The 13162-nt window shown below is 41.9% G+C and overlaps 1 long non-coding RNA gene across 2 annotated transcripts in view; it reads right to left on the bottom strand.

Annotated features, from left to right (window-relative positions):
• Positions 1 to 13162, bottom strand: part of LOC106558692 — a 50286-nt gene that overhangs the window by 23059 nt on the left and 14065 nt on the right. The window contains exon 4 of one of the 2 annotated variants that reach the window (XR_005358552.1): positions 2399 to 2904. The exons of the other annotated variant lie outside the window; for it this stretch is intronic. This is a non-coding gene — a long non-coding RNA (uncharacterized LOC106558692). Of the gene's footprint in view, positions 1 to 2398; positions 2905 to 13162 lie in introns of those variants that run through there. 2 annotated transcript variants of the gene reach the window in all.

Raw genomic sequence — 13162 nt, 5'->3', positions numbered from 1 at the left:
AGCCCACCCACCCCATCCCGCTCATGACTGGCTCCTTCCCGAGTGCTCTGTGAGCAGTGCCATTTTGTAATAGATTCTTTCTCCAATTTTTCCAATTAAAGCCTTTCCATCACATTGGTGTTTTGAGAAGAGTCTTTCATGCCTTCAGGCAAATGAGTCAGCAATTTGGGAGTTTGGGGTCTCTGATAGGGTGACAAAGGGGATTCTCTTTGAAGCCAAAAGGTACTTGGATGTTCTCCAGACCATCCGGGGCTTCTGGAACCTGTGCTCTATCTCACCCCTTTCCTCCTCCTCCTCCTCCACCTCCACCACCACCACCACCACCGTGGGGCCTTCCATTCCTCCACAACAGGCTGGCCCGGAGAGCTGCATGAATTGGGAAAGGTCATCCTGTGGAGGCTGGGAAATACTGCGGCTCTTGGAAGATTGGGATTTCCCCACATGCTGACCTTGCTCAGGAGACTAGGAGGGAGCTGATGCAAATCTCTGAATTATCAACCCTTCCTTGGGTCCTTCTTCCCCAAGCTCTTACACAAATTTTGAGAGACTCAGAGAGAAACATATTTAGGATCAAGTCTAAGTAAGATGCCCCAGAATGTTCCTCAAGAATAGCCAAAATCTAGGGCCTACACACCCCCTCACCGCCAGCTGTGACCAACCAGGAAGGGGAAGGGGGAAAATAAACACTTCCTAAAATGACAGAGGCCAGAGGCAAATGGACCTCACCTCCTGTCAGTCGAGCTGATGGTCTTCTCCAGGATAGAAGCAGAGAAGCTGAAGCTGGTTTCTTCTCTTCATTCCTACTATCCCACAGGTGGCCACTCCGCAAGCTAAGAAAGGCCCATCTGTGAGCCTATGGCGCCACCTAGCAAAAACCAGAGGGTCCTCGGAGAAACACTGAGCAGGGAGGCTCTTGGGTTTTGTCTTGGTTTGGTTTTTTTCCACAACCAGAAACAGGGGGTTTCCATTTCATTCACGGAGTTCTGGGAAATGGAATTTGTATAAAACCTTTCTTGCACATGATGGAAAACATGTATTAGCATCTAATGAGCGAACTTGGCCCAAAGGCAATTGTAATCAAAACATGAGGATAAGAGTTTAGCTCTCTAAACTTGCATTTTTTCCCCCAGCGACAGCTGTGACTCTGCAGTTTTAGCTTCAAGAAGAATTTGGTTCTGCGTTAAGTTATACATTTTGAAAACTGACAGAGCTACCATTTCTCCTGTTTGCTTTTCCTCCCCCCCCACCCCTTTTCTCTCCCAGGTCAGATTTACCTGTGAATGATGCCCAGAAGTCCTGAAGGGAATCACCACCAAGGACAGATTCTATAGGCGAGTGTAGGTACAGTTCAGTCAAGGGGACAGTCTGACAATTTTACAATGTCACTGTGCCCCTCCGGGCTCAGGGGACAGAGATGAGGTTTCCCCTGTTCCCACAAACCCAGCCCCATAAGGAAACACTTGCCATGCACAGTTGAAACCACAGATTGCCAAGGAGTCCAGGTATACCCTAACCATAAATGGCCATGGCCCTGCCCAGAAAGCTGGAGCAGCCCTCCCATCAGAGATGCGCGCAGCTCCGAAGGAAAACAGAGATTCAAGGTCGCATCTCAGCTTCTGCCCAAATCTCTTTTGAGACCACATTGGGAAGAGGCAAGTCTTTGCCTCTGAAAGGGTCAGGAGACCATAGAGGGTCTGAACATGGTCTTCTGGAGCCAAATGCCTAGGTTCCATGTTTGCTTCTTTCAATTTAAGCCTCTCCTCAGTTCTCTGGACAGGAAGAGAGAATTCTAGTACCTGATGTTTCCATAAGGTGAAGATTACATGAGATAAACCATACCAAATGCTTAGGATAAGGCCTGGCACATGGCAGGTGCTTCATAAATATTAACTAGTGTTTCATTATCCCAGAGTGTAAAGAAACACACCCGAGTTTCCTTGCACTGTAATAAATCGACTATGGTTTTCTTTCACATCCGAAGATTCTCATGAATCAGCGTTGCAAACTGCTTGTGTAGCCACCCCTCAGTGGCAAATTCTCTGGACTGTTCCACACTGGCAGCAGAAACAAGAGGAAATATACCACCTTAAAAAATTCTCTTAAGGAGGAAGCATGCAAAAAAGTTGGAAGACCACCGATCTACCTCAAATGGTCCGACGGATGCTCCATTAATGCTGTTAGCGCGGTTTCTTTTCACTTGCCTTTATGATCATTCTGCAAACCCCAGCACCATCTCTGGTTGATTCAGTGAACATTCCTGAACGGTTTAATCACGACAAGGCTCTCCTTCATGTTTTACCTATTAGACAAGAAGTTTCTTAGGTGCAAGAATCCTGCCTAACCACTCCGTACCTTCAGGCGACTAGAAACTGTTTTGCACTTTTGGATTAAACACCTAGACAATTTGAAAAATGGTGATTTGGAGTCAGATACTACTTGTCTACTGAACTGACATTACAGCCAAATGAAAGCAAGGCTTAACTTTTGGAGCATCTCTTCAGGGTCCGCCTCTGGGCACTGTCATCGAACCTGGTCCACGACTGTCATCCATCAGGGCCTCCCGAGAATCAGATTACAACACAGCATTACGGACAGCCCATTTCATAGGAAGTGGCAAACTGATGTCTTTTCCCGCAAGGTGAGGGCCTGAAGAATTTACCAGAAAGCCTCTGACACAAGTGAGTAATGCCAGTGAAAAAGCACTTTATCTTTAGAAGTCATGGGATACACATCAACATATAAGACTTTTAAAGCTGAAGCCAGAGTGCCTTGCCTCCTTGAGCTTCACAGACCAAGACAAATGAGGCTGTGCCCGGGCGTTGGTGGTGGGGAAAATGACGTGACAAATTTCAGATGTCCCATATCTTGGGCTTCATGTGGCTTTTTAATGTAGCTCTAATTGAACTGCAAAGCAAAGATTATGAATATTAATTTGATCTATCAACAGAGTGGTCTACTCTTGTCCTAATTTTTTAATGCTCATCCTGGGGCTGCGTTGCATGATCACACACTCTCATCTGAACGGGGTCAGCAAGTCCTTGCTGAAAAATTCTTACAAACTTTTTATGGATGGGAAGACACGGACGGATATAAAAAGCTTTATTTGATTGCTGTATTATTTAGCATTTGATTCCGAGTCTAGCTGCAGTGTTCATGGGAGGCATCCCCAGAAATACAGTCTTTACCTGTTTATATTGACATACTTAAGTAATAGCAATTGCAAACCCTGACATCTTCTGACTTAGGGAACAGCTCTTTATAAGTGAAAACTCTGGGGCAGCCCCAGTGGCCCAGCAGTTTAGCGCTGCCTTCAGCCCAGGCTGTGATCCTGAAGACCTGAGATTGAGTCCCACGTCGGGCTCCCTGCATGGAGCCTGCTTCTCCCTCTGCCTGTGTCCCTCATGAATAAATAAATAAAATCTTAAAAATAAAAAACAAAAAAAACCTCTGTTCACTGCAATTTGAGCACAGGATCTTTATCCTTCCTTATCATTACTTTACAGTGATGTAAAGAATCAGAGAAGAATCACTGGCTTCATGTACCTTCATACCAAACCAACTTCCTGCCTGTGATATGCCCCTAATGAAGTATCAGGCTGTACAAATGATCTGTTTGGCTGCAAAATGTGGTCAAGTATATATACACATACACTTAAAGATACATGACTTTCTGAATTCAATATAATTCCCATCAAAATTCCCCTGGGCTTTTGAGGAAACTTGGCAAGCTGATTCCAAAATATGTATGAAAGAGCAAAAGACCAAGTATAGACAAGACACTCAAAAAAAAGAACCACATGGGAGAACTTGACTTCCAGATATTAAAATTATTCTAGGGCTAAAGCATTTAAGATAGCATGGTATCGGTGGGAAAAAGTATAGTCGGACCAGTACAGTGGAATACAGAGCCCAGAAATAGGTCTACTTTGCATTGAAATGTGACCAGTCTTTTTTTTTTTTTAAGATTTTATTTATTTATTCATGAGAGACACAGAAAGAGAGCCAGAGACACAGGCAGAGGGAGAAGTAGGGCCCCTACTGGGAGCCTGATATGGGACTAGATCACAGGATCCCAGAATCATGACCTAACCCCAAAGCAGATGCTCAACTACTGAGCCATCCAGGTCCGGTCTTTTCTAGCGCTGACATTAGAGATCCCTGGGAGAAATATTTTTTCAATATATGGGTGTGGGAAAAACAAATTATCCATATGTTTAAAAAATAATATTGAAGCCCTTACACTACAATTTCTGGTATATTAAAAACTCAGAAGTAAAAGTCGAACTATAAAATTTATCAAAGATTAATATAGAGGTATAATTTTATGATTTATAAATATTTCTTTGAAAAAAATATATACTATAAATTATTCTTAAAATGAAATCAACTGTTTTAAAATTAAGAGTTTATATTCCTTAAAAGACACAATAATGAAAGTAAAAAAGTTAAGGCAGAAACTGGAAGAAGGTATTTGCAACACAAAGGATTAATCTCCAGCATATATAAAGAATCCCCATAAATCAATAAGAAAAAGACAACTGATAAGTGAGCAAAAGTGTTAAGTGTGTATTTCTCAGAAGAACAAGAAATAGACAATAATGTATTATTCTGAGTGATTTCATTAGAAATTAGAAAAAAAGATACAAATTAAAACCACAATGGTCAGATACCCTTTACACAAACAGTGAGAATCCTGATAATAACCAACGTTAACTGAGAATGCACAGCAATCGTTATGCTCTGAAGATAATTTGACGCCATCCAGTAAGTTAGAAAAGTAGATAAATTCTCTGACTCAGTAATTCCACCCCAAGGTATAGTCCCTTGAGAAATTCGTGCACTGTGTACTAAGAGACATGTGGAAGAATGTTTCATAGCAGGACTGTTTGTTTGTAATTGGGGAAAGAACCCTGAAAACAGGCCAAATGTTAATAAACAAAAGAATGGATAAATAAATTGTGGCATATTCACAATGAATACATCAATGGACAAGTCAAAAAGCTACACTCATTACAGATGGAATTCAGAAAGAAAACTCGCTGAGTGTAAAAGCAAGTGATAGAATATATCCAGAATGACTCCATTTAGCTGACATTCCAGAACATGCAAAACCAAACAATATGTTCTGTGGGGGTGTAAATACATGAGAGGTGACTATAAAGAAAAGCGAAGGGATGATGAATACAAACATCCAGGTAGGAGTTCTCTCTGATAGGGAGTCAGGAAGGATCACACTGAAGGCCTTCCAGATAATGGTAATGGTCTTTCTTAAGCTGGGTGGTTGGTAATGGATTTCTGTTGTGCTATTATTATTCAAACTTCCCAGTTTTAAAATATTTTTATCTTGAAATAGTTATGTATTCACATAGAAATTTAATTTATTTTTAAGATTTATTTATTTATTCATGAGAGACACACAGAGAGAGGCAGAGACATAGGCAGGGGGGAAGCAAGCTCCTTGCAGGGAGCCCGATGTGGGACTCGATCCCGGGACTCTGGGATCATGCCCTGAGCCAAAGGAAGACGCGCAACCGCTGAGCCAACCAGGCATCCCTCACATAGAAATTTTTAAAAGGGCAAAGTGAGTTCCCCTGTACCCTCCATCTAGCTTCCCTGAGTAGTTCCTATAGTTCAGTGATCAAAACCAGAAAGTCTAGACGCCTGAGTGGCTGAGAGGTTGAGTGTCTGCCTTTGGCTCAGGGCCTGACCCAGGGGATCTGGGGATTGAGTCCCACATTGGGCTCCCTGCATGGAGCCTGCTTCTCCCTCCGCCTCTGTCTCTGCCTCTCTCTGTGTCTCTCATGAATAAATACATAAAATCTGAAAAAAACAAAAACAAAAACAAAACCCCAAACCAGAAAGTTGACCTCGGTGCCACACTATGAATAACCTGCAGCCCTTATTCAGATGTCACTGTTTTTTTTGACAGGGGCTACCTGGGAGTGAGCGTGCACGTGCGTATACGTCTATGAAGTTTTATTGAGGCGTAGATTCCTGTAACCACCACCACAGTCAAGATACAGACCTTCTAGGTTACCACAAATACACTGAACCATCACACCCTCCCCTGAGCTCTAACCCCTCAGCAACAGTCTGTCTGTTCTTATTACCAAAATGTTGCTACCCTGTTTTTCTATCTATCTATCTATCTATCTATCTATCTATCTATCTATCTATCTATCTATCATCTATCTATCATCTATCTATTTATTTATTTATCTTTGTTTCTTTCTTTTTTAAAAAATATTTTATTTATTTATTCATGACACACACACACACACACACACACACACACACACACACACAGGGAGGCAGAGACACAGGCAGAGGGAGAAGCAGGCTCCACGCAGGGAGCCAGACCTGGGACTGGATCCCAAGACTCCAGGATCATGCCCCGGGCCGAAGGCAGGTGCCAAACCGCTGAGCCACCCAGGGATTCCCCCCTGTTTGTTTTTCTAAATGTTCTTTGGTACCTATTTAATACTTTTAAAAAGCTCAGATTCCAAAGGGAAGAATGCGCAGCACATGGAAAGGAGAGGGCCACCCCCTGTCCTTAGCCAATGCAGGCAGGTCTGCTGAACAGCCGGGCGCTTCCCATTCCACACAACTCACCGTCCCCACCGCCTCGGGGACCTCGGGTACAGATAAAGTACACTTGTTTGTCCTCTTCCGAGGGTCATCTGGGGATCAGAAGAGCCCCCTGGCTTCCCCAGCCGGCCCCTCCCCCTGCACCCCGGCCACGGCGACGGGCAGCGGTTGATGACAGCCCCTGTCTCGAGGGTGAAGTGAGCCCAGGGTGCGGAGAGCTCACCGAACAAATGAGACACAGATGGAGGAAGCACAGGGGTGCTTTCAGTTACCTGATCGTGACTGACTGCACCAGCCATGTCTCTTGGAGCTTCCCCCCTGTCCCCTCGGTCCGCGAGGCTCCTGCAGGGCTCAGGCTCCGGGGTCAGGCCGCTCCAGAGGCAGCCGCCCTAGCGTGAAGCCAAGCGTCTCCTTCCATTGGAACCCCAGCCTGGCTGCCTGTCCTGCAACCTGCCCCACATCTTGGGCAGTTGCCTCCTTCTCCCCAACCAGCCTCATGGGGAGGGAGCCTTCCCCCGGCCTAGGCCTCTTGACATAAAACCAAAACTGTATCCCTTTTGGGCTTTTCTAATTCCCACGATGCTTACCACATCTTTCAATCCTGGTTCCAAACAGCCTCCACCTCCTCCCTCCTTTTCTTCCCCCTCTTTCTCATTGAGGTGTATTTTGTTTTGTTTCCATTTTACAGTGCTCAACCAGGCATGTATAGGCAGACCCTGCCTTTGCCACAATCAATCAGTTCTTGGAATCCTTCTCATGAAGGGAATCGTATTTCCTTCTAAGAACAGTGCCACGATCAGAGAATGCATTTCTGAAAAAAAAGTCCAACCACAATTAAATAGGTTGATTAAACTGAACTCTTAGGATACTAACATGTCATTTGAGAAAGGGGTTGTAGACAAATCTGGGAAACACTGGATTTAACGAAGTGAATCCCCAACCCCTGCCACTGCAAGAAGGCTCAGATCTTTTGGTGACTCATAGACATTTTGGGGGTAGAAAGAGGAGGTTTCCATGGGCTACTTGAATGTAGAACAACCACCAAATTAAAGCACATGTATGACAATAATGTATCATTTCTTAAAAAGCAAAGTTAAAAGACCTGAAGACGCTCTATTTTCCAACTCCCATAAAACGAGCACAAACACGCTCCTTCTGCTAATTATGCTCCTGCTTGCTCTCCAGACCTACCCTCCACCTCGCCATCTCCCCAGGGCACCTGACAGATACGAATGGCTCTTTTGCCCTTCACTAGGCTGGTCTTGTCCACAAGCATTGATCCCAGGAGCACTTCCCAATAAATGCATTCCAGAGAACTCAACCTCAGACAAGAGTCAAATATCTGTGTAGATCTTATGAGAAGAAACAGCCCCTCCCTTTTAATTTCCATTTTCCAGAGGCAAGTAGTTCCAGCTCCTTGGTATGTTTTTTGCATATCTCTGAAAAAAATGTTTATGTTGCTACTTTTGAATAATGCTGTTTTAGATATTACTCATTAACTTTCCTCCATGGAGACTCAGGATATTGCTCTCTTACACACACACACACACACACACACACACACACACTCTCTTCTCATCCACCTATGGTCTCAGTAAAGTCTGAATCAATACTCAGTAAACATATTATTATCACTATACATAAATGATAAAGCTTAGCAGTGTAATATCACATGACTGCTTTTTTCCACTCACATTTTCTTTCCCTAAAGTTAGCATGTCTTGCTTTTCCATTTGCTCAATTTTCTATATATTTATTTCCAAATGCTTCCCTTCTTGATAAATCTCTTGACAAATTCAAGTAAATTAACATTCCATCAATTTCATCCTCTTGAAGATATCTCTTCTAGAGACTCTGGTCTACAGGTTCCTGAATGGATTGACTTCTAGTGCCACCCCCTCTGTTTTCTTGGTCTCCTCTCCCATCGTCTCCAGGACTTCCTTCACATCTGTCTTGCACTGGATCTCTTGTTTTCCTCTTCACTGGTTTACTTCCCTGTTTTAGTGGGTCATATCCTTCAGTAGTTTTAGCAACAGCGCATAGGAGGTCAAGTTTTTGAGATCTTGCTTATCTGAAAAACCACTTACTTTACCTTTGTACTTGGCTAATTTGGGATGGCAGTGGATCTAACGCCTCCTCCTTCTCTAAGCATTTGGCAAAAATTTGGCAAAAATCTCTTCTTCCTTATGTGGTTTCTCTATTGGCTTAGGTACCCATGCAAAAGGAGTCTTGAACAGAGACCTCAATTTATAAGTGAAACACATCCTCAGGATAAGAAGTTGACTTATATGCCATAGCCAAATATCAGTTTAGGTCATGTGAGGAACTAATTATTTTTTAAAGTCAAGTTCACTTTTACTTAATGGTTTAAGCTTAGATGTTTAATTTCAAATATTTTCATTTCTCAAGAAAGTATATATCATTATCATTGATATTAAGGAAAAGATTTAAATTCCCTACTGAAACACAGAGGTCTTGATAATCGTACGAAAAGCATGAAAGCTAAAGAAGTGCCAAAGTAAAAGTTTCCATATTAGGATAAATACACAGAAAAATAATTGTAGCAGACATTACCGCATTTTATTGTTTGTATATATACACATTTGCATATATATGCATATTTTATATATGTGTATGTATATATAAATAAATATATAGTTTGACCCTTGAACAGAGTGAGTTTCAATTGTGAGGGCCACTTATATCAATTTTTTTTCATAAATACAGTACAGTACTATAAATGTATTTTTTCTTCCTTATGATTTTTATTTTTTTTAAAGATTTTATTCATTCATGAGAGACACAGAGAGAGAGAGGCAGAGACACAGGCAGAGGGAGAAGCAAGAGCCCGATGCAGGAACTTGATCCCAGGACCCCAGGGATCACGACCTGAGCCAAAGGCAGATGCTCAACCACTTAGCCACCCAGGGGCCCCAGAAAGCAGTTCTAAGAAAACATATTTCTTCGTTGTAAAGGCACATATCAACTTCTTAGTTTCTGAGAGGCTATTGCAGAAAGGGCCAAATAATTATAAAGAAAGAAAAGAAAGAAGTAGCATATGGTAGTGAAAATTGGGTGTTATTGATGATTTATTGAACTAGAGGACAAGCAAGCCACCAATGCTTAGAGCGAAAATGGAAGCTCCCAACTATATAGCCCCCCACCCCCGCACACACACACCACTCCCTTATTTTCAATAAGCCCTTTGGTTACAATATTAAATGTCTTGGGATTTAAACATTGGACACTAGTCAGAAAGGCAACGTTAGACTAATATAGCAACTGATGCTGCAGTCTGACAGCGGGCTGGTGAAACCACTTTGAAAATGTTTCTTTCTGTTCAAAAGAAGAACAAACTTTAAAGGAAATTTTAATGAAGACACTAAGAAAAAAAAAATTCAGTCAAGATGGATAATTCCCCAGAAGGTTATTCAAGAGCAGTAACAGGAAGCATTTAATAAACTGGCAGCAGAACAGAATGTGAAAATCTCCCGTTTTTAATTTATTTAAAATACATAGAATCAAAGTGTTCCAATTAAAGTGAGTAGCTAACATGATAGGTTCAGTGACATGTTTTATAGATTAATGTCTCTGTGGTTTACACATTCTGACACTCGGAGAGGACTATTTATTGCAGTTATTTGAAACAGTTGTAAACTGTGTCTTACACCAAGAAATAACTGAATTTTCTCTTTAATAGAAATGTATACACCACACTTATTTAATATATATTGACCCTCTTAATGATATTGGGTTTTTTAAAGTATATCTTTTAAAGATATGATCTTTATAAGTAAAATGATAGGATATTTCAGAGTTGCTTCAAAATTACCCCGTGGAATGAAGGAAAATAGATAATCATATAGATGGTGTAACATGGGACAGGAATATATTATTGTTTAAGTTGAGTGATGACTATGGGGAGCTTCTTACACTACCTTTTGTTATTTCTGTATAGGCGTATAATTTTTCTTAATACCAAGGTTTTTTTTTTTTTCTTTTTTCTTTTTTTAAAGATTAGACCCCATAGGTAAGAGGCTAGGCAGCTGTGGTGGTTTTGATGGTCATAGTTTCTAGAGGGTTGAGTTTAGAATATTTCTCTTGATCTCTGGACACTATCTGTGGGGCATCTCCTCTGTGCTGATGCTGCTTCCAAGGCCGCCTACAACAATGAGCATGGCCTGCATATTGTTTAAAAACTGCCAGTTCGCAAAAGTCATCCTTCTGGTGGTGACACATTTAATCCTTGAAAAGGTAAAGAAACAAAACTAAGGGATCGTTAACCTATGTATATTTACCCTGGGTTCATACTTGGTCCAGGGCCATGAGTCCTCCATGACTCAATTGTCCTAGGCGTGGGCTGCCTTCAGCTCTGAGGCACATATTTTCTTGACTCAGTTTAAATGGGAAGATTGATTTGGAATAAGTCAACATATAAAAGGGAATACACCTATTTTTTTAACAGATTATTCAAAAAGAGCTTATTCCAAAGGTTTCGTGGTTTTGTGTGAAGCAATCATATATATTAGCAGAAGCCCTGTTAAAGGATGGTGGGAGGCTTCTGAGCCTCCTATGATACTCTTTGGGCGGGGGGCGGGGGGGAAGTGCTCAAGATCAGATGCATTTCCAGATGAAAACTGCATCAAACTGTTGATGGTTTAGCATTTTATTTGGGTGATTTATCTGAAAAAAACGTAGCAATATAATAAATGTTTTCTCAGGCCGTTTGTTGCCTTGACATCTTTTTTAATGGCAAAAAGGACTGAATTTGTCTTTCCAACAATACATTGGTATTCATGCAAGATCATTCTTTTTTTCTAATGGGGTTTTGTTTTTGTTTGTTGTAGTCTGAGAAGAGTACAAGGTTCAAGAGGGGGAGCTGTGAGAGAAAGAACCTAAAAAATTAGAGGCTAGTGCAGGGAGACTTGGCATGTTACATTTCTATCAATAGGTACAGGAGTCCTTCACCATCCACACACACGGGTGGCCAGTCTCTCTCAAGAACGTCCTTTCTCTGCAAAAGCCAAGTCAATCTCTTCACCCTGTCCTACTTTATTTTGTGAATTGGCAGTTATTAAACAATATGCAGGCCATGCTCATCGTTGCAGGCAGCCTTGGAAGCAGCATCAGCAGAGGAGATGCACCACAGGCAGCGCCTGGAGACCATGAGAAATAGTCTCAGCTCAAGATTTATAATGGAAGTTGGAATAGATTTGATTAATTTTTTAGAAAATATTAATCTCCCTCCTCCTTCCCCCTGGAACACAAATATACTTCTCCACCCCACTGACTTTGGACTTGACCATGTGCCTCATTTGGGCTAAGAAAATGTAAGCAGACATGATAAGAGCAGAAGCTTTAAATGTGGCTGTGTGTTTGGCTTCTCCCTCTGGCTTCTGTGATCCAGGGAAGAACATGCTCTGGGTGACTGCTGATCAAGGAGACTGTGAAGATACACAGAGTACACCTGAACCCAAGTGAAGCCTGAAGCCCAGGTGACCAGCAGCCTGGAGCAGAGCTACCCCGAATGATACACAGACCTGTGAGCAAGAAAATATAAAAGCTAGTATTGCAAGCTACTAAATTTTTGGTGGTTTTTTAGGCATCAGTATGCACCAGTCGGTAGCTGACTAACAGAGAAATCATCTACATATAACAAGGAAACTGAAACACGGGAGTGGATGTATTTTCTAGGCAGACTGTGTATAAATAACAGTGACTCTTGACCAAAGTTGTAGACTTCCTGAAGAAGTACTGATCACCTTTACTAAATTCTTCTCCAGGCTTCCTTCATTCCCTCTGTCTCCCTGTGTCTTCACGTGAGTCCATCTGATTGACAGAATCTGAAACATGTTTAGAGTCCTAGCTGCAAGGATGTTTGGGATATGTAAGTTTTTAGCTCTCCAGCCTTTACGACCCAGAAGGAGGCCTCAATGGGACCTGAGTGGGTCATTCTACTCTTTCTAATATACCACTGTGAGAAGAAGGAATTCAGGGAGGAGAATGAAAAGATGAACCTAGAGAAAACTGGAAGATAGAAATTATGGCAAGATGGTGTATGAAGAAGTGAATGAGTTAATCACTTAAATGATGCAGAAGAACACCATGTAAAAATGCAAAGGAGCTACTGAATGGGGCAATAACAATATCCCTACAAACACTGGGATGGTGAAAAGACAAAGTAGAAAAAATAAGGCCTAAAAGAGTCCTCTTTCCAGAACTTTGGTGGAGCAGGGGAGGGAAAGGATGTGGTTAGCATCCATGTGTTCTTGTGTAATAGTGAATCATTGCTCACTAAGGGATTAGTAAATTTGGTCTGCCCTGAATGGACTAGAAACAGTCTTAATTTATCTCTTCTTTGTAAATTTTTTTTTTTAAACTTGTCCTCTCCTTATTTCCTGAATTAAGGATCTTCTTCTTCGGTCTCCCAAGTCTTCTTATGAGTCAACAGAAGTGACTCTCAGATTCCCTGTGCATTTTCTTATTGTCAAATCATCACAGCCCATAACTGTGAGAAAGGTCCCCAAAACTGCTGTCGTTGCTCCGTCTGTGCTCTACTTGATCTTTGCTCCAC

This window comes from Canis lupus, chromosome 4, assembly GCF_011100685.1.
Source record: "Canis lupus familiaris isolate Mischka breed German Shepherd chromosome 4, alternate assembly UU_Cfam_GSD_1.0, whole genome shotgun sequence".
In the NCBI taxonomy this organism is placed as follows: Eukaryota; Metazoa; Chordata; class Mammalia; order Carnivora; family Canidae; genus Canis; species Canis lupus.
The sequence above is the reverse complement of the archived record's forward strand: the minus strand, read 5'-3'. Positions and strand labels throughout refer to the sequence as shown.